At 47.4% G+C, this 22,531-nt stretch overlaps 1 pseudogene; it reads left to right on the top strand.

Moving 5' to 3' along the window:
* Nucleotides 1-22,531, top strand: part of LOC147119805 (uncharacterized) — a 38,726-nt pseudogene that overhangs the window by 15,255 nt on the left and 940 nt on the right.

Raw genomic sequence — 22,531 nt, 5'->3', positions numbered from 1 at the left:
TGGCACTCCATTCAGGCACTGACGGTGACCAGTAAGGAAAAAAACAATGATGACATCATACCTGAACGATTAAAAGACATCTTGGCCAATGCCAAAGAAGTGTTTCAAGAGAAACTAGGAACCTTGAAAGGCATCACCGCCTCAATAAAAGTGGAAGATACAGCAATTCCAAAATTTTTTAAGGCAAGACCAGTGCCATACGCAATACGTCCGGCAGTCGAGGCAGAGCTGAAGAATTTGGAAAAGGCAGGCGTATTATCCAAAATAGATTGGAGCGAATGGGCAACACCCATCGTTCCAGTCATGAAAAAAACATTGAAAGATAATTCTGAGGAACAGAAAAAAATTCGCATCTGTGGGGACTTTAAGGTGACTGTAAACCCGGTCCTTCACACGGTACAGTATCCTCTTCCGAGGATAGAAGATATTTTCGCCTCACTATCCGGAGGGAAACGTTTCACAAAAATTGACTTGGCACAGGCATATCTACAGATGGAGGTTGAGGAGACCTCTAAAAAGTATCTCACAATAAACACACACAAAGGCCTGTACCAGTACAATCGACTGGTTTTTGGAATAGCATCAGCTCCAGCTATCTGGCAAAGAGCTATGGAGCAAGTCCTGCAAGGGATTCCGGGGACTCAATGCTACCTAGACGACATCCTTATAACAGGAGAAAACGACAACGAGCACCTTGCCAATTTGGAGCAGGTGCTCACTAGGCTGAAAGAACGGGGCTTACGAGCAAATCGCCCCAAGTGCGAATTTTTCCAAAATCAGATATCATATTGTGGCCACATAATTAATAAGGAAGGGTTGCATAAGTCACCTGAAAAAATTGAAGCAGTTATAAAAGCCCCAGCACCTGAAAATGTTTCACAATTAAGGTCATTCCTGGGATTAATAAATTACTATCGTAAATTTTTACCGAACTTATCAACTATTCTACACCCTCTTAATGATCTTCTACAGACAGGAGTGATTTGGAAATGGAACGAAGACTGTAAACATGCCTTCCATAAATGTAAAGACTTAATCACATCCGAGAAAATTTTGGCTCATTACAACCCATCACTACCAATCAGACTGGCGTGCGATGCATCCCCTTACGGCATAGGAGCGGTATTGTCCCATAGATTCCCTGATGGCTCGGAACGGCCGATAGCTTTTGCGTCATGCTCATTGAACTCAGCTGAGCGTAACTATGCCCAGATAGACAGGGAAGCACTCAGCCTGGTATGGGGAGTGAAGAAATTCAACCATTACCTACACGGACAAAAATTTACCTTGCTGACTGACCATCAACCCCTCATCTCCATATTCAACCCTAAAAAAGGTGTCCCCATTATGACGGCACAAAGACTACAGAGGTGGTCCCTTTTTCTAGGGGCACACCAATACAACATTGAATACAAAGGGTCAAAACAGCATGGGAATGCTGACGGTTTATCACGCCTACCGTTGCCAACGATAGAAGAGGCACCTACAGTAGACCCAGTAGAGATATTCCACTCTACCATAGTGGAATGTCTACCGGTGACAAATTCTGCCATTGAAAGGGAGACAAGAAATGACCCTACTCTCTCACGGGTCTACGATTTAACAGTGAAGGGATGGCCAGCACATGGCGAACCACTGTTGCCAGCATTCTCGCAAAGAAGAGAACAGCTGTCAGTGTGCCGAGGAACCTTGATGTGTGGATCCAGAGTGGTGATTCCACCCAAACTCCAGGATAAAGTGCTAAAGGAGCTTCACGAGGGGCATCTGGGTGGAGTGAAAATGAAGAACCTAGCTAGGGCGTTTGTATGGTGGCCAGGTATCGATGGAGACATCGAAGACATGACCAAGAGCTGCCTAGGATGCCAGAAGGTCCAAAATGCTCCGCCACAGGCCCCTCTACATCCATGGGAGTGGCCCTCATCTCCCTGGCAAAGGGTGCACATCGACTTTGCTGGTCCATTTATGGACTCAATGTTCTTAATCGCAGTTGATGCACACTCCAAGTGGCCGGAGGTAATAAAGATGTCCTCCACCACCACGGAAAAAACCATCACAGTATTAAGGACCATATTTGCCAGGAATGGGCTGCTGGAGCAGATATGTTCTGATAATGGACCGCAATTTGTGTCCGAAGAATTCAGAAAGTCCTTAAAGAACAATGGGGTAAAGCACTACACGTCCGCCCCATACCATCCCGCCACCAATGGATTGGCTGAAAGGTTTGTCCAGACCTTCAAGAAGGCGCAGACACGATGGGCCGAAGGGCCTCTTTCTGTGCTGTAAAACTCTATGACTCTAAGGCCATCAAGGCCATGGGTAATGAAGACATAAAACTTCAGCACAAGGTGGATAACTTCTTATTTGCATATAGGAATGCAACGCATATGGTTACTAACCAATCTCCCGCCATGATGTTCTACAATAGAAACCTAAGATGCCGGCTGGATTTGGTCAAGCCCAACATCCGAAGGGATGTGGAGAACCGGCAGTTTCAGGGCATGAATGAAAGGCCAACTAGGGCCTTCCAGATAGGCCAACCGGTTTTGGCCCGGGACTACCGTACCGAGAAATGGCAGCCTGGAACTATCTGCACACGATTAGGACCACTGATGTATACCGTGGACATCGGAGACAGCATAATAAGGCGCCATGCTGACCAAATCATCAAGTCATCCGAAAAGGGACAACCTACACCACCACTCTATACATCTAACGATGAAGTAGAGATACCCATATCTACCTCCGATCCGGTGATACTGGAGCCCGATGAACCCGACACTGGCCTTCAAGCCGAATCAGCCTTGCCAGAAGAACCGACTACACCACCAGAAACTACTACACCCCCGAGGCGTTATCTGGACCGAGTCAGGAAGCCTCCTGAGAGACTAACTTATAATTAATTAATACAGCAATGTATATTATTTTGCATATAACATGTAATTAATAATTACTTAAAATATGATGTACTAGTTAGCTAGAAGGGGAGGAATTGTGGTGTATGTGCCTTTACGAGCAATTATGGTGTATGTGCCTTTAAGAGCCCCAGGTGTGCGTAATGCCGGTAATTGCCACTTGGCTATATAAGCCTGTGTATTGTGTATATCCTTTAGAAACCCCCCCCCAGACTTGCTTAGTAAATACCTATGAACCAACTCCTGTCTTCAGTGTCTTTATCTACACACGGACACTACAAGAGCAACTAACAGACCAGACCAATCAGTAGTGCAGAGTGTTTTGAAGTGAGGGAGGTGACGGGGTGCGGGAGAGGGTTAGAACAGAATATTTTGAAACAAATGCTATTCCATCTTTAAAGGAAAGCTTTGTCGCACTGCAAAATTCTGAAATCTTTGAAAATTAATCAAGCAAGTCAAATGGATCGTCAGAAAACAGTGAGACATTGTAGAAAGGCTCAAATCACTGAAATAGACAGCTGTACAATCACTGTACAGAAGGGAGCAACTGTTAATGGTAACTCCCTTAGTGAAGTCTGCTGGCACTCCAAGATAAATGAGACTGTCCCTTTAAATATAAATGCACAGAGAAAGGGGAGTCCCTGTCCCTTTAAATTTCTGCCCCATTCCACAGGCAGCAGGAGGAGGAACAGCACGCGGTCTCTTTATAACCTAACCCAGTTGGCCATGCGCGGGGACCCGCACTGTGTGGGGCAGAGGCCTTGGGAACCCGCTCTATGTGTGGACTACTTACACTGAGACACCAATTCCAGGACCATTTACACTGAGTCTATAAATGGGAATCAGAGAGCCTCAGTATGGGGAATGGTCATGGTGGTGAAACTATCTCTAGTGAGGGCAGGTAATGCATGAAGATGTGACGGTGGAATCAGGTGGTTACTGGTGGGGCCTGGTGATATTTGAAACAATTATCTCAAATAAAGAAATAGTGCAAAGTATGTTAATAACAAGAGATTAAATCAGAGAGACCATCAAAATCAGCAATGACAATTACAAAGATCAGAGAATAATGTCAGATGTTTACAGGAATCTTGCCAACTGCCCTTTATCACACCTCGGCAGAGAAATAATCACAGCAATCAAAGGTGTGAATGGTGTCCAAACAGGTCAGTCAGGAAAACCCCAGCATCTGCAATATTTGACCCCTTGTGACCCCACCTCATTGTTCTTTGATGTAATGTTTTCCTGACTGACCTGTTTGGACACCATTCACACCTTTGATTGCTGTGATTATCTCTCTGCCGAGGTGTGATAAAGGGCAGTTGGCAAGATTCCTGTAAACATCTGACATTATTCTCTGACTATATAAGCTGTGTCTTTATGCATTTCTCCACTTCACCTGACGAAGGAGCAGCGTTCCGAAAGCTTGTGATTTCAAATAAAGCTGTTGGACGACTGTCTGTGTGGAGTTTGCACATTCTCCCCGTGTTTGCGTGGGTTTACCCCGGGTGCTCCGGTTTCCTCCCACAGTCCAAAGATGTGCAGGTTAGGTTGATTGGCTATGATAAATTGACCCTTAGTGTTTAGGGGGATTAAATACGTGGGGTTACGGGGATCGGGTGGGATATCTGTTGGTGCAGGCTCGATGGGCCGAAATGGCCTCTATCTGCACTGTGGGGTTTCTGTGGTTTCTGTGATTCTGTGATAACCTGGTGTCATGTGACTTCTTACATTTGTCCACCCCAGTCCAACTCCGGCATCTCCACACAAAGATCAGAACATTTCAAAAGCTATCACATGCAGTATGTGTGGAGGAGTTTTTACTAAATCGGATCCAAAAAGGGTTAAATGGTATAGAAAATAACAGATTTCAAATCTTATGCAAGTTAGTTCTATAAAGGGGTGGTTCAAAGGAAGTTCAGATGAGTGAGACACTCCACAAGCCATGTACTCAAACGGAACAGGTTTGGGGTTTGATGTGGTACAAGGCAAACTAGGTGAGAAGTGATATCAATTAGAGTATCGGCGGGAATCGCGGGCTGAGCGGCTGTATAAAGGCCCCAGAGACCAGGTAAGGCCTCAGTGTGAGAATCAGCGGGAATCGCGGGCTGAGTGGCTGTATAAAGGCTCCCGAGACCGAGGTAAGGCCTCAGTGCGAGAATCGCTGGGAATCGCGGGCTGAGCGGCTGTATAAAGGCTCCAGAGACCAGGTAAGGCCTCAGTGTGAGAATCGGCGGGAATCGCGGGCTGAGCGGCTGTATAAAGGCTCCAGAGACCAGGTAAGGCCTCAGTGCGAGAATCGCGGAGAATCACGGGCTGAGCGGCTGTATAAAGGCTCCCGAGCGGCAGAGCGGGGCTATAAAAGGCCCCAGAGACCAGGTAAGGTTCACCAATCTCCAATCTTGGAACTCGGAGGGAAGGAGAGAGGTAAAAAGTAATCCAAGTGTGACGTCACCAAAAAGCAGGTAAGTGATTGGTTGGTAAGCATTTCTCCCTTTTTAAGCTTAAATCTCTTTGGTTTATAGTTTCTAAGGTGTGATATTCACCATCAAGAATCGAGGCAGAGGGTATTTAAGAATAATATTAATAAATTTAATTAATTACATAGAATGGGAGATCAGGTGATGTGTTGCTGCTGCAATATGTGGGAGCTGGTGGACACCATTGATGCTCACGGTGATCACATTTGCAGTAAGTGTTGGCTGCTCGAGGAATTCCGGCTCCGTGTTGAAGAGTTGGAGTCCGAGCTTCAAACACTGAGACACATCAGGGAGGGGGAGAGTTACCTGGACTCTGTGTATCACGAGGTATTCACACCAATTAGATTAATTAATTCAGATGTAGTCCGTGGCCAGGGTCAGGATGGTGTGACTAGAAGTGAGGCAGGTACGGGGATCCAGGAGGTAGTGTTGGAGGAGCCGCAGCCCTTGCACTTGTCCAACAGGTTCGAGGCTCTTACTCCCTGTGAGGATGGGAACAGGGACTGCGGGGAGGATGAGCAACCTGGCCACAGCACCGTGGAGCGGGGGGCCATTCAAGTGGGGGGAGTTAAAAGAAATGTTGTAGTGATAGGGGATAGTATCATTAGGGGGATAGATAGAGTTCTTTGCAGCCAAGAGCGAGAGTCCCGAATGCTGCGTTGCCTGCCCGGTGCCAGGGTTAAGGACATCTCCTCTGGACTGGAGAGAAACTTGGAGTGGGAGGGGGAGGATCCAGTTGTCATGGTCCATGTTGGTACCAACGACATAGATAGGACAAGGAAGGAGGTTCTGCTGAGGGAGTTTGTGCAGCTAGGGGCCAAATTAAAAAGCAGAACCACAAGGGTACCTGAGCCATGAGCTAATTTAGCTAGGACAAATAAAATTAGAGAGTTAAATGCGTGGCTCAAAGACTGGTGTGGGAGAAATGGGTTTTGCTTCCTGGGATACTGGCACCAGTACAGGGGCAGGAGGGAGCTGTTCCATTGGGACGGACTTCACTTGGCCAGTGCTGGGACTAGAGTGCTGGTGGATCATATAACTAGGGCTGTAGAGAGGGCTTTAAACTAACTAGTGGGGGGGAGGTTCCTAGAGATCAAACAATAAAAATGACAACAGAGAAGGTCATAGACTTAGGTAGCAGTGGGGAAATTAAAAACCAGAGCGTGTCAGGAAGGGGCAGAAGGTATGGAGTAAAAGGTAAAGTAATAAAAAGGGCAAAAGCAGGAACTACGTGTCACAAAACATCTTTGAAAGTTCTCTATCTGAATGCACGTAGCATTCGTAACAAAATAGACGAGTTAATGGCACAAATAACTACATATCGGTATGACCTTGTGGCCATTACAGAAACATGGCTGCAGGGTGACAATGCCTGGGAATTAAACATACCAGGTTATTTAACGATCAGGAAGGACAGGCAGGAAGGAAGGGGAGGTCGGGTGGCTATGTTAATAAAGGAAGGAATCACTGTAATACAGAGAAATGATATTGGGTCATAAGATCAGGATAATGAAACAGTTTGGGTGGAGGTAAGGAATAATAAGGGGAAAAAAACACTAGTGGGCGTAGTCTATAGGCCTCCGAACAGTGCCAACTCTGTTGGACAGAGTATCAATCAGGAAATAATTGAGGCTTGTAATAAGGTAACATCTATAATTATGGGGGATTTTAACTATCATATTAATTGGACAAATCAAATTGGGCAGGGCTGCCTTGAGGATGAGTTCATTGAGTGTATTAGGGATGGGTTTCTTGAGCAGTATGTAACTGAACCGACCAGGGGGCAAGCAACCTTAGATCTGGTCCTGTGTAACGAGACAGGATTAATTAAAAATGTCCTAGTAAAGGATCCCCTTGGAATGAGTGACCATAACATTAGAGGGTGAGAAGGTTGGATCTCAAACAAGCGTGCTAAGCTTGAATAAAGGAGACTATGAAGGTATGAGAGCAGAATTGAGTAGAGTGGATTGGGAAAATAGATTAAAGGGTAAGACGATACATGATCAGTGGTGTACATTTAAGGAGTTATTTTACAACTTCCAAAAAATATATATTCCACTGGGAAGAAAAGGGTGTGAAAGAAAAGACAGCCATCCGTGGCTAAGTAAAGAAATTAAGGATAGTATTCGACTAAAAACAAGGGCATATAAGGTAGCCAAATCTAGTGGGAGGATAGAGGATTGGGAAAACTTTAAAAGACAGCAAAAAATAACAAAAAGATTGATTAAGAAAGGGAGGATAGATTATGAAAGTAAATTAGCAAAAAATATAAAAACAGATGGTAAGAGTTTTTATAGTTATATAAAAAGAAAAAGGGTGGCTAAAGTAAATGTTGGTCCCTTAGAGGATGAGACCGGGAAATTAATGGTGGGAAATATGGAGATGGCAAAAACACTGAATGAATATTTTGTATCAGTCTTTACAGTAGAAGACACTAAGAATATCCCAACACTGGACAAACAGGGGGCTAAAGGGGGGGAGGAGCTAAACACGATCAAAATCACTAAGGAAGTGGTACTCGGTAAAATAATGGGACTCAAGGCGGATAAATCACCCGGACCTGATGGCTTACATCCTAGGGTCTTGAGGGAAGTGGCGGTAGGGATTGTGGATGCATTGGTAATAATTTTCCAAAACTCCCTGGACTCGGCAAAGGTCCCGGCAGACTGGAAAACTGCTAATGTAACACCCTTATTTAAAAAGGGCAGTAGACAGAAGGCTGGAAACTATAGACCGGTTAGCCTAACATCTGTGGCAGGTAAAATTTTCGAGTCCATTATTAAGGAGACAGTAACAGGACATTTGGATAATCATAATTTAATAGGACAAAGTCAGCATGGTTTTATGAAGGGGAAGTCATGTTTGACAAATTTGCTGGAGTTCTTTGAGGAAGTAACGTATAGGGTGGATAAAGGGGAACCAGTGGACGTAGTGTATTTAGACTTCCAAAAGGCATTTGACAAGGTGCCACACAAAAGATTATTGCTTAAGATAAAAAATCACGGGATTGGGGGTAATATTCTGGCATGGATAGAGGATTGGCTATCTAACAGAAGGCAGAGAGTTGGGATAAATGGTTAATTCTCAGACTGGCAATCAGTAACTAGTTGTGTTCCGCAGGGGTCAGTGCTGGGTCCCCAACTCTTTACAAGCTATATTAACGATTTGGAGGAGGGGACCGAGTGTAACATATCAAAGTTTGCAGATGATACTAAGATGGGAGGGAAAGTAGTGAGTGAGGAGGACATAAAAAACCTGCAAGGGGACATAGACAGACTAAGTAAGTGGGCAGAGATTTGGCAGATGGAATACAATACTGGAAATTGTGAAGTTATGCACTTTGGCAGGAAAAATCGTAGAGCAAGTTATTATCTTAATGGCAAGAAACTGGAAAGTACTGAAGTACAAAGGGATCTGGGGGTCCTGGTGCACGAAACTCAAAAGGTTAGTATGCAGGTGCAGCAAATGATTAAGAAGGCCAATGGAATGTTGGCTTTCATTGCTAGGGGGATAGAATATAAAAATAGGAGGAACTACTTCACTCAGAGGGTGGTAGGTCCATGGAATATGCTGCCCCAAAAAGCTGTAGAAGCTACATCATTACATAAATTTGAAACAGAAATAGACAGTTTCCTAGAGGTAAAGGGAATTAAGGGTTACGGGAAGCGGGCAGGAATTTGGACATGAGTCTAGGTTCGGATCGGTCATGGCCCTGTGGGTAGCGGAGTGGGCCCAGGGGCCGTGTAGCCTGATCCTGCTCCTATTTCGTGTGTCTAATTCTGTTAGATTCAGGAGATGGTTCTGTGATAGTGGATTGGTGGTTAGGATCAGATCAGCCATGATCTTATTGAATGGCGGAGCAGGCTCGAGGGGCCAATTGGCCTACTCCTGCTCCTATTTCTTATGTTCTTATGTAGAGTAAGGAAAGGCCAAAATATGGAACAGTCTGCAACAGGACATCAATTAGTCTCCTTTTATCATGGAGAAATCAAATAGTCATACATAATATTTGTTATATACAAAGCTGATTTATTCAATATTTATACAGAATATTAATCTCCATCCCAGGTATAGGGGTTAGTAAGATCAGCAGAAACAAAGTATAACTGCCAGAATGAACATGGTTCAGTGCTCAATGCATTCCCAGTAAATCCTTTTTGATTCACTAAAGTGGCATTTCAATGGCTAACCCTGGGACTATACATGGGGATTCCAACCCTGGGACTGTACATGGGGATTCTAACCCTGGGACTATACATGGGGATTCCAACCCTGGGACTGTACGTGGGGAATCTAACCCTGGGAGTGTACATGGGGATTCCAACTCCGGAACTGTACATGGGGATTCTAACCCTGGGACTGTACATGGGGATTCCAACCCTGGGACTGTACATGGGGATTCTAACCCTGGGACTGTACATGGGGATTCCAACCCTGGGACTATACAAGGGGATTCTAACCCTGAGACTGTACATGGGGATTCCAACCCTGGGACTGTACATGGGGATTCCAACCCTGGGACTGTACATGGGGATTCTAACCCTGGGACTGTACATGGGGATTCCAACCATGGGACTGTACATGGGGATTCCAACCTTGGGACTATACATGGGGATTCCAACCCTGGGACTGTACATTGGGATTCCAACCTTGGGACTGTACATGGGGATTTTAACCCTGGGACTGTACATGGGGATTCCAACCCTGGGACTATACAAGGGGATTCTAACCCTGAGACTGTACATGGGGTTTCCAACCCTGGGACTGTACATGGGGATTCCAACCCTGGGACTATACATGGGGATTCTAACCCTGGGACTGTACATGGGGATTCTAACCCTGGGACTGTACATGGGGATTCCAACCCTGGGACTGTACATGGGGATTCCAACTCTGGGACTGTACATGGGGATTCCAACCCTGTGACTGTACATGGGGATTCCAACCTTGGGACTGTTCATTCTGGCAGTTATAGTTTGTTTCTGCTGATCTTACCTGGGATGGAGATTAATATTCTGTATAAATATTGAGGTTTTACCCAGCATTTAGGACAGAGATGAGAAGGAGTTTCTTCACCCAGAGAGTGGTGAACCTGTGGAATTCTCTACCACAGAAGGCAGTTGAGACCAATTCATTAAATATAATCAAGAAGGAGTTGGATATATTTCTTGAGGCTAAAGGGATCAAGGGATATGGGGAGAAGGCAGGGACAGGGTACTAAATTTGGATGATCAGCCATGATCTCATTAAATGGCGGAGCGGGCTCGAGGGGCCGAACGGCCTACTCCTGCTCCTATCTTCTATGTTTCTATGTCCCGCGGGGGAGAATGTGCCACACCCAGACTACAGGAGCCCAGTGCACAGGCGCAATTCCCGCCTGGGGTTGGAGCATGCGCGGTGCATATAACAACAGAGACTGACTACAGAGCAGCTCCGCATCAATCGGTGAGAAACGGCCCGATGGAGCGGAGTAATGGACCTGCGGGTGGGCGGTTTCATAAACAACTGCTGTATGCCACAAGCCCCGAATAATAACCTGAAGGTCCCGCGTCTGCAGCTTCAGGGCTTTTCCCGGTCACGGGCCCAGGCTAAAGGCTGCCATCTTGATTCAATGAGTAGCAAAGCGCATGTGCAGACATTTTGGTCAGGAACAAAGAGTGGGCGGGGCTTCAGTGACTGTTCCCAACCGGGTCCTACTGCCCGGGAGAGTAAATCATTGACTCAGTGATTTGATTCAGACTCTCTATGCTTCGGATTTCTCACCATCTCTCCTGAAGGTGCTGGTAAAAGCAGAGCATACAGGTAACATCCCACACAATTGTAACAGAAGAGCCCCAGAGCTGGGCCCCCATGTACAGTCACAGGGTTCGAATCCCCGTGTACAGTCCCAGGGTTGGAATCCCCGTGTACAGTAACAGGATTAGAATCCCCATGTACGGTCCCAGGGTTGGAATCCCCGTGTACAGTCCCAGGGTTGGAATCGCCATGTACAGTCCCAGGGTTGGAATCCCCGTGTACAGTCCCAGGGTTGGAATCGCCATGTACAGTCCCAGGGTTGGAATCGCCATGTACAGTCCCAGGGTTGGAATCCCCATGTACAGTCCCAGGGTTGGAATCCCCATGTACAGTCCCAGGGTTGGAATCCCCATGTACAGTCCCAGGGTTGGAATCCCCGTGTACAGTCCCAGGGTTGGAATCCCCGTGTACAGTCCCAGGGTTGGAATCCCCATGTACAGTCCCAGGGTTGGAATCCCCGTGTACAGTCCCAGGGTTCGAATCCCCATGTACGGTCCCAGGGTTGGAATCCCCGTGTACAGTAACAGGATTAGAATCCCCATGTACGGTCCCAGGGTTGGAATCCCCGTGTACAGTCCCAGGGTTGGAATCGCCATGTACAGTCCCAGGGTTAGAATCCCCATGTACGGTCCCAGGGTTAGAATCCCCATGTACAGTCCCAGGGTTAGAATCCCCATGTACGGTCCCAGGGTTAGAATCCCCATGTACGGTCCCAGGGTTAGAATCCCCATGTACAGTCCCAGGGTTAGAATCCCCATGTACGGTCCCAGGGTTGGAATCCCCATGTACAGTCCCAGGGTTGGAATCCCCATGTACAGTCCCAGGGTTAGAATCCCCATGTACAGTCCCAGGGTTAGAATTCCCATGTACAGTCCCAGGGTTAGAATCCCCATGTACGGTCCCAGGGTTGGAATCCCCGTGTACAGTCCCAGGGTTATAATCCCCATGTACAGTCCCAGGGTTAGAATCCCCATGTGCAGTCCCAGGGTTAGAATCCCCATGTACGGTCCCAGGGTTATAATCCCCATGTACAGTCCCAGGGTTAGAATCCCCATGTACAGTCCCAGGGTTATAATCCCCATGTACAGTCCCAGGGTTAGAATCCCCATGTGCAGTCCCAGGGTTAGAATCCCCATGTACAGTCCCAGTTTTGGAATCCCCATGTACAGTCCCAGGGTTGGAATCCCCATGTACAGTCCCAGGGTTGGAATCCCCATGTACAGTCCCAGGGTTAGAATCAATTCACCACTCTATTCCCACTCGGACCTCACCATCCTTGGCCTCTTGTATTGTTCCACGGAAGCTCAACGTAAACTCGAGGAACAGCAACTCATCTTCCGACTAGGCACTTTGCAGCCTTCCGGCCTCAATATCGAGTTCAACAATTTCAGATCATAACCTCGGCCCCTATTACTTTTTTACTTATAATTTTTTCCACCCCTTTGTTTTGGGTCTTCCTTCCCCCCACCTCCCTCCATCCCCGCCCCTCCTATCCTTTTGTTTCTCTCTCTCACCTGGCAGCTGTCTCTTACCTGCCAGTAGACTTCACACCTAATCTCAGCTGCCTTTTGTCTCCACGGGCCTATTACCATCTCGTCTGGCTTCGAATACCTTTTATTGTCTCTTTTGTTCGATCGCAGCCTTGCCTTCAATCTATTTCATTTTCTTTCCAGTTTTGAAGAAGGGTTTCGACCCGAAACGACAACTCAAATTTCTCTGCATGGATGTTGCCTGACCTGCTGAGTTTTTCCAGCATTTTCTGTTGGTATTTCTTTTTAGAATCCCCATGTACATTTTCAGGGCTGGAATCCCCATGTACAGTCCCAGGTTTAGAATCCCCATGTACAGTCCCAGGGTTGGAATACCCATGTACAGTCCCAGGGCTGGAATCCCCATGTACAGTCCCAGATTTGGAATCCCCATGTGCAGTTCCAGGGTTCGAATTCCCATGTACAGTCCCAGGGTTGGAATCCAGATGTACAGTCCCAGGGTTGGAATCCCCATGTACAGTCCCAGGGGCTGGAATCCCCATGTACAGTCTGAGGGTTGGAATCCCCATGTACAGTCCCAGGGTTTGGAATCACCATGCACATTCCCAGTGTTGGAATCCCCATGTACAGTTCCAGCGTTGGAATCCCCAGGTACAGTCCCAGGCTTAGAATCCCCATGTACAGTCCCAGGGGTTGGAATCCATACGTTTGTCAATGAGCTTGGTCCCCAGCACATGCTCACTGTAAAACCCAGGTCTAAGGCAATCCCAGCATGCCCACTCTGAACCCGGTTTGCTGCTCCCTCTGTGCCCAGCACTGCCTCCACCCCCGGCTCACGGAAGTGGAATTTCAGTCTCAGTGTTACAGGCTGGAGAGGAATAATTCAATCTGACACCGAGCTGTGTGATTGGTTCAGCCTGTCATAGGAACAGGAGGGGCCCAGGATTAATCCTGTCTGCATATCCTCCCCTCCTAATACCCTGTAAAAGCTGTTTACAGTTGTCATCACTGTAAGTAGGAACAGGAGGAGGCCATTCAGCCCATCGAGCCTGTTCCCTCATTCAGTTAGATTCTGGCTGATCTTTATCTTAGCTCCATTTAACCGCCTTGGTTCCGTAACCCTTAGTACCCTTGACTAACAATACCCTTGACTAATAAAAATCTCGCACACTCAGTTTTGAGATTTTCAATTGACCCCCAGCCGCAGCAGTTTTTGGGGGAGAGAGTTCCAGATTTCCAGTACCCTTTGTGTGAAGAAGTGCTTCCTGACATCACCCCTGAACGGCCTGGCTCTGATTTTAAGGTTATGTCCCCTTGCTGTGGACTCCTCCACCAGAGGAAATAGTTTCTCTCTGTTTACCCGATCAACTCCTTTAATCATCTTAAACACCTCAATTAGATCACCGCTTAATCTTCGATATTCAAGGGAATAGACGCCTAGTCTGTGCAACCTGTCTTCATAATTTACAAAAGTCATCACTGTCGGTACAGGATAGAAATTCTGAACAGACGGTTCTAGTTTCTCTGGGACATTCTTTCCTCTCTTGCCCCTCCTAATCTGTAAATCCCCCGTCCCACACACACCCCCCTCCTCGCCACATCCTCACTGTTTGAAATCCAGATTCATCGCAGGATCGGAATTTTCTCCCTTTCTCTCCTGAAGGTGCTGTGTGATGGTGGGGTTCGGTCCCAGTCACTGCCCTCCAGTACCTTGCTGAGTGGTAATCCTGAGCTGTGAGCCTATACTGAAGGTGCTGTGTGATGTTGGGGTTCGGCCCCAGTCACTGTTTGCCCTCCAGTACCTTGCTGAGTGGTAATTCTGAGCTGTGAGCCTGTACTGAAGGTGCTGTGTGATGGTGGGGTTCGGTCCCAGTCACTGCCCTCCAGTACCTGGCCGAGTGGTAATCCTGAGCTGTGAGCCTGTACTGAAGGTGCTGTGTGATGTTGGGGTTCGGCCCCAGTCACTGTTTGCCCTCCAGTACCTTGCCGAGTGGTAATTCTGAGCTGTGAGCCTATACTGAAGGTGCTGTGTGATGGTGGGGTTCGGCCCCAGTCACTGTTTGCCCTCCAGTACCTGGCCGAGTGGTAATCCTGAGCTGTGAGCCTGTACTGAAGGTGCTGTGTGATGTTGGGGTTCGGCCCCAGTCACTGTTTGCCCTCCAGTACCTTGCTGAGTGGTAATTCTGAGCTGTGAGCCTGTACTGAAGGTGCTGTGTGATGGTGGGGTTCGGTCCCAGTCACTGCCCTCCAGTACCTGGCCGAGTGGTAATTCTGAGCTGTGAGCCTGTACTGAAGGTGCTGTGTGATGGTGGGGTTCGGCCCCAGTCACTGTTTGCCCTCCAGTACCTTGCCGAGTGGTAATTCTGAGCTGTGAGCCTATACTGAAGGTGCTGTGTGATGGTGGGGTTCGGCCCCAGTCACTGTTTGCCCTCCAGTACCTTGCCGAGTGGTAATTCTGAGCTGTGAGCCTATACTGAAGGTGCTGTGTGATGGTGGGGTTCGCCCCCAGTCACTGTTTGCCCTCCAGTATCTTGCCGAGTGATAATTCTGAGCTGTGAGCCTGTACTGAAGGTGCTGTGTGATGGTGGGGTTCGGTCCCAGTCACTGTTTACCCTCCAGTACCTGGCCGAGTGGTAATTCTGAGCTGTGAGCCTATACTGAAGGTGCTGTGTGATGGTGGGGTTTGGTCCCAGTCACTGTTTGCCCTCCAGTACCTGGCCGAGTGGTAATTCTGAGCTGTGAGCCTGTACTGAAGGTGCTGTGTGATGGTGGGGTTCGGCCCCAGTCACTGTTTACCCTCCAGTTCCTTGCTGAGTGGTAATTCTGAGCTGTGAGCCTGTACTGAAGGTGCTGTGTGATGGTGGGGTTTGGTCCCAGTCACTGTTTGCCCTCCAGTACCTTGCCGAGTGGTAATTCTGAGCTGTGAGCCTATACTGAAGGTGCTGTGTGATGGTGGGGTTCGGTCCCAGTCACTGTTTACCCTCCAGTACCTTGCCGAGTGGCAATCCTGAGCTGTGAGCCTGTACTGAAGGTGCTGTGTGATGGTGGGGTTCGGTCCCAGTCACTGTTTACCCTCCAGTACCTGGCCGAGTGGTAATACTGAGCTGTGAGCCTATACTGAAGGTGCTGTGTGATGGTGGGGTTCGGTCCCAGTCACTGTTTACCCTCCAGTACCTGGCCGAGTGGTAATTCTGAGCTGTGAGCCTATACTGAAGGTGCTGTGTGATGGTGGGGTTTGGTCCCAGTCACTGTTTGCCCTCCAGTACCTGGCCGAGTGGTAATTCTGAGCTGTGAGCCTGTACTGAAGGTGCTGTGTGATGGTGGGGTTCGGTCCCAGTCACTGTTTACCCTCCAGTTCCTTGCTGAGTGGTAATTCTGAGCTGTGAGCCTGTACTGAAGGTGCTGTGTGATGGTGGGGTTTGGTCCCAGTCACTGTTTGCCCTCCAGTACCTGGCCGAGTGGTAATTCTGAGCTGTGAGCCTATACTGAAGGTGCTGTGTGATGGTGGGGTTCGGTCCCAGTCACTGTTTACTAGTCGGGTACAGCAAGGAGCAGTGCTTGGGCCTCAGCTATTTACAAGAACAGAACTACAGCCTGGACACAGTCCTTCAGGGCCACACTGAGAGGTGCAAATGGCACTTTGGTCTTTCTCGCCTCTCTTCACTGACAGCAATGTCCCCGTGCAGGTTAATCTTGAGGCCTGTAAGGAATGTGTCCCAGCCGCTCTCTCCCATGGGTCAGAGCTCCTAGGCATGGAACAGAAGGCTCCTTTACAACTGTGTTTAGAGTCAGGAAGAACAACGGTGAATGCTGGAAACGTGCCGTCAAATCAGAGATTGGTGTGAAACTGCGATCTGTTCCTGACTGAAAGTGAAACGGCAGGGTTAAGTTTCCAGTCTAAAAATGACTGGTAATTATTGCATGAAGATTTAATATGTGTGTGTGACAGTCCTGAGTCTACCATTTTAAGGCAGGTGTTAGCTCATTTAAAATAAACCCGTTTAAAATAAATTGATTAAAGTCTGCATTAAAATAGCAGAGGGAGGAGTTCACAGGAGCCTGTTAACTGCTGGTACAATTATACAACAGAGATTTGATCTCCAGTTAAAGAAGGACCTGCAGCATGTTTCCAGGAATTCCCCATTTTATTGATGTGTGTGTGTTAGACACCAGGATAACTGAAAATACACGACCCGGAACATCCAAGGGTTACTCCAGGATCACTCCCGCTGTGGAACTCCACCACTGACCCTGCACCAATCACCACCCGCTGGAGTTTATATCAGGAGCTTCTGTGTAATGGTGAGGTGGTCACTGGACAATAAAGTGCAGAGACTGGTGGGTGGCTGCTCATCATCCTCGGTGTGATTTAATCCCCTTTCCCACTGAATACTGCGGACAGACAGGCTCACCTTGGGAACGGAATGGTCAGTGTGACATCACTTTCTAAACAAGAACCCACAAGACAATGGGTTATCAATAACTGCTAGGTGGCAGTATCAGTTGCGAAGAGGATGTCAAGGGGATTGCAACAGGCTCAGTGAGTGGGCGAGAACATGGCAGATGGAATATAATGTGGATAAATGTGAAGTTGTCCACTTTGGTAGAAAAAACAGAAAGGCAGAGTATTTCCTAAATTGGGGAATGCAGATGCTCAAAGGGACCTGGGTGTCCTTGTACATGAGTCACTGAAAGTGAATGTGCAGGTGCAGCAAACCATTAGGAAGGCAAATGGTATGCTGGCCTTCTATACAAGAGGATTTGAGTACAGGAGTAAAGAAGTCTTACTCCAATTATATAGGGCCTTGGTGAGACCACACCTGGAGTACTAAGGACAATTTTGGTCTCCTTACCTAAGGAAGGATATACTTGCCATAGAGGGAGTGCAACGAAGGTTCACGAGATTGATTCCTGGGATGGCGGGACTGTCTTATGAGGAGAGATTGAGTAAACTAGGCCTGTATTCTCTTGAATTCAGAAGAATGAGAGGGGATCTTATTGAAGCATAAACAATTATTACAGGGCTTGATAGGATGGTGCTGGGAGAATGTTTCCCTTGGCTGGGGAGTCGAGAACCAGGGGCCACAGCCTCAGGAGAAAGGGTAGGCCATTCAGGACTGAGATGAGAAGAAATTTCTTCACACAGAGGGTGGTGAATCTTTGGAATTCTCTACCCCAGAGGGCTGTGGAGGCTCAGTCATTGGGTATATTCAAAACAGAAGTCGATAGATTTCTGACTAGTAAGGGCATCAAGGGATATGGCGATAGGGCCGGTGAATGGAGTTGAGGCAGAAGATCAGCCTTGATCTCATTGAATGGCGGAGCAGGCTCGAAGGGCCAAATGGCCGACTCCTGCTCCTATTTCTTATGTTCTTATAAATGTTAAAGGTATTAAACACTCTGAAGTTACATTTTAAATAAAAGGAAATAAAATGCAGAAAAATAATTGGTGAAGATAATGTATCTCTGTGAAATGCACTCGCAGACATTAAGAATGATGTGATTTGTTTACACACTCACACATATAACAAACACTTTGTGTGAGCGCTTTTCAGTTGTTCTGTTAACCCGAGGGACATAACATTTGTGGCATTTAGGACCCTGCGGTCGCCCATCCGGCGGGGCCCGCTGGGTCAGGATATAAAGAGACCGCGCGCTGTTCCTCCTCCCACTGCCTGGGGGAATGGGCCAGATATTTAAAGGGACAGGGACAGGGACTCCCCTTTCTCTGTCTATTTATAGTTAAAGGGACAGACCCGTTTATCTTTGAGTGTTGGCGGACTTCACTCACAGAGCTCCCATTAACAGTCACTTCCTTCTGTACTGTGCAGTGATTGTAAACCTGTCTGTTTCAGTGACTTGAGTCTCTCTAAAATGTCTCACTATTTTTGATGATCCATTTGACTTGCTTGTTTAATATTGAAAGTCTTCAGAATTTTGCAGAGTGACAAAGGTTTTGTTTAAAGGTGGAGTGATATTTCTTTCTAAATATTCTGTTCTCCCCCTCCCCCTTCCACTTTAAAACACTCTGCGCTACTGACTAGGAAGGTACCAAGTTCAATCCTTGATCTGTGCTGTTAGTTGATCTCTGACAAGGCAGCAGTTCAGGGGCTATAATTATCCTCAGTACCACTGGGCTAACTAAGAGTAAGAATCAGGCACTGCCCCTGCTCTTGATGGAGATCCAGTGACATCAACTGGGAAGTGTATGGATGTCAATTGAGGGCAGGATTGGACTGCTGTCACTGCTGACACTCACTGAGTCGGCTGATGGTGAGGCTCTAGAATCATAGACTCGTTAGAGCCCAGCAGGAGGCCCATCAAGTCCATGCCAGCTCTCTGCAAGAGCACTTCAGCTAGTCCCACTCCCCCACCCTTTCCTCGTAGCCCTGCCAACATTTTTCCTTCAGGTACTTATCCAATTCCCTTTTGAAAGCCACAGTTGAATCTGCCTCCACCACCCTTTCAGGCAGTGAGTTCCAGATCCTAACCACTCACTGTGTAAAAAAGTTTTTCCTCATGTCACCTTTGGTTCATCTGCCAATCACCTTAAATCAGTGTCCTCTGGTTCTCGACCCTTACACCAATGGGAACAACTTCTCTCTATCTACACTGTCTAGACCCCTCATGATAATGAACACCTCTATCAAATTTCCTCTCAACCGTCTCAGCTCCAAGGAGAACAACCCCAGCTTCTCTAGTCTATCCACGTAACTGAAGTCCCTCGTCCCTGGAACCATTTTTTCTGGAACCAATCTTTTCCGCACCATCTCAAAGTCCTACAAATCCTTCCTAAAGTGTGGTGCCCAGAATTGGACACAATACTCCAGTTGAGCTCATAAGAACATAAGAATTAGGAGCAGGGGTAGGTCACACGGCCCCTCGAGCCTGCTCCGCCATTCAATAAGATTATGGCTGATCATCGACTCCACTTTCCCGCCTGATCTTCATATCCCTTGATTCCCCTAGAGTCCAAAAATCTATCTATCTCAGCCTTGAATATATTCAAAGATTCAGCATCCACAACCATCTGGGGAAACAACCTCTCAGCATCTGCCCTGTCAATCCCCTTCAGAATCTTGTATGTTTCAATGAGATCACCTCTCATTCTTCTAAACTCCAGAGAGGTCGGACCAGTGTTTTATAAAATTTCATCATAACTTCCTTGCTGTTGTACTCTATGCCTCTATTTATGAAGCCCAGGATCCCGTAAGATTTTTAACCGCTTTCTCAACCTGCTCTGCCACCTTCAATGATTTGTGCACATAAACCCCCAGGTCTCTCTGTTCAGGCACCCCCTATAGAATTGTACCCTTTAGTTTATATTGCCTCTCCTCGTTCTTCCTACCAAAATGTAGAGGTTAACTAATTGCACCCAGCCAGATTCAGTTGCTTCCGGAGAGAAGGGGAGACACAAAATCCCAGATGATGTAATGAATGTTGTTTTTAGACAGTAAGGATGAAGGGAGAGTGTGTAGAATGGGGAATTTACAGTTTAGGAGGGACAGGAGGGAAAAGGATGTTGTATAGAAACTAGATTTATCTGTTCTGAAGGTCTATTCTGTTGTAAACACCATATGAGAGTATTAGAAGGGGAGGATCTGCAGATGGAAACTGAATCCAAACATTGCATCAAGATTTTACAGATTCTCCGGATTATCAGGGCCTGAATATCATCGGCCTTTGGATATAGAAGGAAAAAGCACCAATCACAGCGGGGAGAAACAGGACAAGTGTTCTGTGCCTCGATCCACTTTTAACAAATTGTTTAGTCTGTGAGACTCGTGCACCCACCTGAATCACGAGTGTAAATGTGGGGTAAAAACAGAAAATGCTGGAGATGCTCAGCAGTCTAGAGCCATCCTTTGTTTCTTAACCTGTCCAATTACCATCTCCTTTTGCCTTGAATATCTTTCCTGCCTTCCATCCTATCACAGACCTTCCCTTTTGTTCTTTCATCCCCTCCCACTTTCCCAGCCCCTACACTTGTTTAAAAATCTGTTCCATTTCCTGCTTTTTTCCAGTTCTGATGAAGGGTCATCGACCTGAAACGTTAATGCTGTTTCTCTTCACAGATGATGCCTGACCCGCTGAGCATCTCCAGCATGTTCTGTTTTTATTTCAAATTTCCAGCATCTGCACAATTTTCTTTTTGTATTAGTGTAAATGTGGGGAATGTGGGACCGGATTCAGTTGCCCGTCTGAGGTGCAAACTCATCGAAACAGTCACACCGGGGAGAGGCTGTTCACCAGCTGAGTGTGGAAAGAGGGTCACTTGCTTATCTCATCTATTCTCACACTAACATGTTCGTAAGGGGGAGAATCCATTCACTGCTCTGTATGTGGAAAGTGATTTAATTGATCATCCCATTTACTGACACACCAGCACAGTCACACCGGAGAGAGACCATTTAGATACTTCACATGTGGGAAGGGATTCACTCCGTTGTCCCAACTGTTGACATTCCAGAGTGTCCACATTGAGAAAAGTTGCTGTAAATACTCTGACTGTGAGAAAAGCTTTTCAATTTCAAAGCAGCTGATGCACGATCAGCGCATTGATACTGGAGCGAGGCTGATTCAATATCCTGTGTGTGGGAAGAAATTCACCCCACCTGCTGAGACTCCAGTGAGTTCACATGTGACTGCAGGAGTTTGGATTCTGTTATTAATCACATCCAGGACTGAACCATGGCAGAGTGCCCGTGCACTTGGGTTTCTGTGTGAATTACTGATGAATTGTCTCAAAGGGAATCACAGAAACTCATTCTTCATTCACTAATTGGGGCTTTCAATGGTGGGCTGTTCCCCAGCATGCCCCGCGGGGGAGAATGTACCCTATTTACACTGGAAGAGCCCAGTGCGCAGTGTCCGCCTGTACTTGGAGCATGCGCAGTTTCACTGTGATCCGGGCCAGGCCAGTGTTGGATGCGAACAGCGGCGGAGGATGCGATTTACGCGGATTACAAATCAGCGGGGCGCAGGGAGGTAGCACACACGGCGCGTGAGTTTCGTAAACACCTGGTGTAGGCCCCAAGCCCCGACTGAGAACCTACAGGTTCCGCGTTTCCAGCTCGGAGGCTTTTTCCAGGGAAGAGTCCCAGGTTAATGGCGGCCATCTTTGTAAAGGAAAGCTGGCAGTTTATGCGTCGCCTTCTTACTTCATTGAGCGGTAGAGCGCATGCGTGGCCATCTCTGTAAAGGAGCCACTAAGGGCAGGGCTTCAGGGTCCCAGTGAGTGAATTGAACCCAGCCAGAGTCAGCACCTTCAGGGAAGCAAAGGGAGGGGAACCAGTGAGTGTAGAACTGAACCCAGCCAGAATCAGCACCTTCAGGGGAGGAGAGGGAGGGGAGCCAGTGAGTGTAGAACTGAACCCAGCCAGAATCAGCACATTCAGGAGAGAAGAGGGAGGGGAACCAGTGAGTGTAGAACTGAACCCACCCAGAGTCAGCACCTTCAGGGGAGGAGAGAGAGGAGAACCAGTGAGTGTGGAACTGAACCCAGCCAGAGTCAGCACCTTCAGGGGAGGAGAGGGGAACCAGTAAGTGTAGAACTGAACCCAGCCAGAGTCAGCACCTTCAAGGGAGGAGAGGGAGGGAAACCAGTGCGTGCAGAACTGAACCCAGCCAGATTTGGGGGAGAAAACGGAGCAGAACACACACTGTCTTGAGATGTGTGATAGTTTTGGATTTTAGCACTGGGAGGAGGTACAATGTGTGGGATGGGGATTTACAGCTTTGGGGGAACACGAGAGGAAAGAATGATCTTTAGAAACTAGAACTGTCTGTTCTGAATTTCTGTCCTGTAGTTACAGTGATGAGTTTAAACTCCTTTTACAGGGTATTGGAAGGG

Source organism: Somniosus microcephalus, chromosome 4 (assembly GCF_052327205.1).
Source record: "Somniosus microcephalus isolate GS21.2 chromosome 4, FLI_Smic_1.0, whole genome shotgun sequence".
Classification (NCBI taxonomy): Eukaryota; Metazoa; Chordata; class Chondrichthyes; order Squaliformes; family Somniosidae; genus Somniosus; species Somniosus microcephalus.
This window is presented reverse-complemented; position numbering and strand designations above follow the sequence as displayed.